The following is a 5,439-nucleotide window of genomic DNA, read 5'->3' as shown; positions in this document are numbered from 1 at the left end:
ACGCATGTGCGCGTTCAGAAATTGAAATCATATTTTCATCACTTATCAATATACTTATTGCATGTGCGCGCATTGACTTGCATGTTCATACATTCATATATACTTATATGTACATATATTTGCATACATTGCCGAATAATGCACAAGCATACAAACATACATATGCGTACACATATGAATATGTCACCACCAAAAAATTGATCTTCACAAGTCAATATTGCAGCCAAATTGGCGAAGAACAAGTGTAGTAAATTTTATAACAAAAACGATTTCATTCATGAACGCAGGCGCAAATTCCACAAGTGATCTCGCTTCATTCATAAAAACAGAGGCCGTAACATCTCCCCCTGCATGCAAAAGCTAAAAATCATAAATTGCACAACTTTCTGGTGCTTCTCGCAAAAATCTGCGTCGATATGTATTCACGATCATACGTATACATACATACATATCTACGCATGTTTGTAGGCGAAGCTGCTGCAGCGGCAAGGGGTGACAATCGGCGGCCATTACTTTACTTATTCCATAGAAATTCTATTGCTACGAATATGGAAATGACAACGAAATAATGCAAATATGCATATTTCTACAGATCATTAATTTCTTTGAAGAAATGAAAGGAATGAATAATCCTGAGAAGTATAGTCTTAACTTTTTAACGGCCAACGCAGAGCATTTCAACCAAAAGGAATTTATTCATTAAAATCACCACTCAGAAGTCGTTTTATCCGTTGTAAGCGAGCGATTTTCGAAGGAACATCATTTCTAATATGCCACAAGACAAAATTAGAAATGAACTTCTTAAACCTCACGCTGTCAGATAAAACGATATACTTCGTCATTGGGGGTCGATTTCCAAAAAATGTAAATGAAGACTAACTACAGAAATTATCCTGTAAAGTATAGCCTTAATTTTTCAGCGGCCAACGCAGAGTATTTCAACCAAAATATACGCAAAATAGTTGAGAATTCGCAGAAATGAAAGACAAAGGAAAGAAAAAGGAGTATAACTTCAATAATGCACAAGCATACAAACATACATATGCGCAGCAGCAGCAAGGAAAGAGGTAACAATCGGCAATCCATTGTATATTTCTTTCATGCATAACCAAACCATAATTAGGACAACGCAATACAAGTGTCAATGGTGGTGTTGGAGGTAAGCGCTTGAAAAGTTACGACGAGCACGTAGGTTCGAATCCCAACAGAATTTATTTTTAATTGAATATGTCACCAACCAAAAATTTAAACATTGTTCTACAAAAACAACAACAGCATAAGCATGGCAACATTGTGTTGTTAGTAGAATAGCCGAGCTGTGCCGAAAGAAACGAACAAACGATCGCCGATTGTCACCGCTTCGCTTGCTGCTCGAACATCTTCGCAGACAAGGTTGCGTAGATTTATATTGAGCAAGGTTGCGCAACCTGAATTTATCGCAACCTTTTCCGAACTCGTATAAGAAGTATAACTTCAAAAATCGTCGTAATATTTTCATATTAATTTGAATCAGTAGAAGTAACTCCGCTTTTATTAAAACTAATTTGTATATTATTACATTTATTACTTCTAAATGCTAAAACATTTTTAAATTAAGCATATTTTTTATACTTTTCACCATTTTTAAAAATTTTGCTGTTTGACTATGCATAATACATAAAAAAATAAATAACAAAAGTCAAATTTCCGAAAACATCGTATATATTCATTTGTATCCGAGCGCTGTTTCAACCATGAAAATAATTTAAAAATGAAAGAGAATGTTTAATTGCGTGGCAGCGTACTGTTACGAAGAGGGATAATGGGATGCCCAACTTATTCCAGCGTGAGAGCACCTTGTGGGCACTCAGACAAGTCGTACCACATCTGGCAGCACTGTTTGTCAGTTATTCTATTATTTCATTCTCTTTATATTCTTCTTGGAAATTTACAGTTTCAACTGAATTCTAAGCTTTTAGTTTTAAGAAGCGTCACTTCTTGTATAGACGCCAACAAGTGAAGAAGTCTTTTGAGTTATCTTAATAAATAATCTGTAATTCAATATTGTGGTGCATAAGTCGCCACATAATTGGTGACCCCTACAATAGAACAACACACCATAATTGGTACAACTGCAGTGGAACAACACTACATCACCTTGCCGCCCAGTTGCGCCTACGAGGAAGCGCAACTGTAACTGGCGCAAACGACCAACGCAATACGCCACCTGTACGTCTACGGCCTCGGCAGCGGACAAGATATCCAATGGGCGTCCAGCACCGATCTTACAGGCCTCTCACCAGCCATCATAGAGGCGCCAGCCGCCGGCGATGGTGCCACGACCTACTACACTAACGCCAGCGATTTGTATCAGCCGAATTTGACTGGTTCAGCGCAACAACATGGCCACAACCATCAACAACAGCAAAATTCGCACGTACAAATGCAACTGCAATCGCAGGACCTGTCGCCGGAGCAGCGCACATAAGTATAGTACCGCTTATCTACCAACAGCAATCATCATCATCATCTTGCTAGCAACAGTTCCTCCATATCCTGATGTACGAACTACCCAACTTCTGACCTCATCATCAACCAATATCACAACCTCCGACCACATACCAATTGTCGCAGGCACTACAAGCCGTCATCATGCAACACGCACAACCAAAATGACGCTACAAACACTGCAGCACATGTCAACGGTACATATGATCGACATCATTTAGAGTCCACAATGTATCGCTTCATCTGCAGTGAATCCGGCTCAACGCACTTTGCATCAGTCGCCGCCTCCACGCTACATGCAACACTATCAAGTGCACAACGCCACAATCAGCCCCCGCTCAGGTTGCCAACCGGCCGCCACGTTACGCTTCGGCACCCTACATTTCGCACTACCAACAATGGTAACCCATCGCCAACTATTCATTTACGACCGCACATCGAGTACGAATTTCCTCGTCGACAATGGCACGGATTTCGGCAACTCCGCTTTCGCGTAAACTAAAAATAGTAACTTCTTTTCGACTGCAAGCTGCAAACGGTAGCAAAGTCGGAACCTACGGAGTTAAGGCGCTCAACTCAGTCTCGCACGTTTAGGCTCCTATGCAACCGTCATAGCCCTAACCGAGAACTGCACAAATATCCAATCGGTCGCTCGTAGACCCTAACCCAGTCTCGCACGTGTAGGCTCCAATGCAACCGTCATAGCCCTAACCGAGAACTGCACAACAACCACTTAACCATACCAATTGGCCAGTGACAATAGTACGCCGCACAGCCGTACTCTCACCAAGCAAATAAATTCGCAACAACTACTTAACCATACCAATTGGCCAGTGACAACAGTACGCCGCACAGCCGTACTCTCACCAAGCAAATGAATTCGCTACATACATCAACCAGCCTAACTGCACCAAGCATCCGGACTAGGACCTAGTAAAGGAACTCAACCTTAAATAAGTCCAGCAGGACTCTATTTGAGGGGGAGTACTGTGGGCACTCAGACAAGTCGTACCACATCTGGCAGCACTGTTTGTCAGTTATTCTATTATTTCATTCTCTTTATATTCTTCTTGGAAATTTACAGTTTCAACTGAATTCTAAGCTTTTAGTTTTAAGAAGCGTCACTTCTTGTATAGACGCCAACAAGTGAAGAAGTCTTTTGAGTTATCTTAATAAATAATCTGTAATTTAATATTGTGGTGCATAAGTCGCCACAACCTCAAAATAATCGTTTTTTATAACATTTTCCATTATGGCCAGATCGAATAAAATAAGAATTTTTGGGCATTTTAAATTAAAACACCCAATATTTATTACGATTGCAAATTATTATATATTGGACTTTTAATATATGACGAAACTACTTAAATCCTTTTTTATGATTTTATGGTATATTAAAACAACTGACTTTTGATCTTTCAACACTTAATAAGCTGAATTAAGCCTGTTAGTTCTGAATTATCAAATGTTGTTAATCATTTGTAATTGAAAATTAATTCTATTATGCATCAAATTACAAAACGTTTCATGAAATATATTTAAATATCGCATTTTCTTTGATTTTCATTGTTTTAAATTTTTATTAGGGATCTTGAACAGCGGCAACAAATTTCTCCGTTTACATATTTTTTTGGTAAGATTTCAATCTGGCCATCGCTCGTTTCCAATTGCTAAACGTCAAAACCTCCCCAATCCAGTCAACTGTCAAAGTTTAGGTGGTTTTGACGTTTAGCAATTGTTCTCTCACTTCCAGTGAGAGAGGAGTTGGACATCTCTTTATCTCTGGTTACGAACAAAGCGTACCACGCGAGTACGAAGGCGATCTTTCGTCTCTCCTCGTCGTCCTGGCAATAATGTAAACATGTACTTACCACGCATCTGGACAGACTCAAGTTAATGGCATACTAACTGTGAAATATATTGTCATTGCCGTTGCCAAATCTGTTTGTGGGCATTTCTTATCATAACATAATCATTTGCGAAGTGCTGAACACAATGCTGGCGACAGACCGCAAACAACATCTGTCAAATATTAAAATACACACGTTCTTATGGACACTGTTATTTTGACAGCTGCACGACTATACGACTGCAGGCTGACAGTTGTCGCTCTCGCTAACTTCAACATATTCCTATATTTGCCAACAGCAGTAGAACGACGGTAGAGTTGACAGTAGAATGGAAAATAGAAAGAGGAGGTAGAGTGGTGATGCCACTAATATGTAAAATGTAAAATTATTCAAAGCTCTAAGAAACTTGACGTTTTTTACAAATAAAAGCATATAATAACTCTATTATATCATTTGTAATAACAATTGATAGTTTAAAACAAATAAATATGCATATTTACTTATCTTTTGCATACAAATTTTCACTTTGAACAAAATATTAAAATTTCATTGAAGAGCAAGGTATTAGTATGGCCACAACGAAATTGTGTACATACTAAATGGACAACTGCGTTGTTCTGTGTACATGCCGGCCATTGTTATGTTGCTGCCTTCTCACAAATGTTCATGTAGTAGGTTTCACGACACCATTTTTAGTTCACTGTCGTGCTGCCATGTCGTGTCGCGAGCATTGTGTTCAGCACTTGAAAAGGCATCGAGTATGTAGGTTCGAGCTGTTGTAGCGCAAGATTTGACTTCTTGAACTGTTTAAATTTTTATTTGCATGAAAAAAATTTATGTGGAAATTAAAAACAAGATAAATATACTTTTTTCTACAAATGTATTTCTTGGAAATAAGGATTTTATATTTTCCGACTATAATAGATGTAGCATAAATTTTATATACTACTGTGATCAAATTTAAAGTTGAATTTTGCCCATTTCATCTCCTTCTAAGTAATCCCCTCCCACTGCAATACACTTATACCAACGAATTTTCCAGTCATCATAGCACTTGGAAAAATCCTGCGTCAAAAATCTTCAATTGAGTCAAAACGGTGTG

General features: G+C 38.5%; 1 pseudogene; it reads right to left on the bottom strand.

The window, feature by feature from the left end:
* Positions 1 to 707: 707 nt before the first annotated feature.
* LOC120779935 lies at positions 708 to 910 on the bottom strand (annotated as a pseudogene).
* Between the last annotated feature and the right edge of the window lie 4,529 nt (positions 911 to 5,439).

The sequence above is a fragment of the Bactrocera tryoni genome, unplaced genomic scaffold (assembly GCF_016617805.1).
Source record: "Bactrocera tryoni isolate S06 unplaced genomic scaffold, CSIRO_BtryS06_freeze2 scaffold_11, whole genome shotgun sequence".
Classification (NCBI taxonomy): Eukaryota; Metazoa; Arthropoda; class Insecta; order Diptera; family Tephritidae; genus Bactrocera; species Bactrocera tryoni.
Note: the sequence above shows the minus strand (reverse complement) of the source record. Positions and strands in the feature narration are given on the sequence as shown.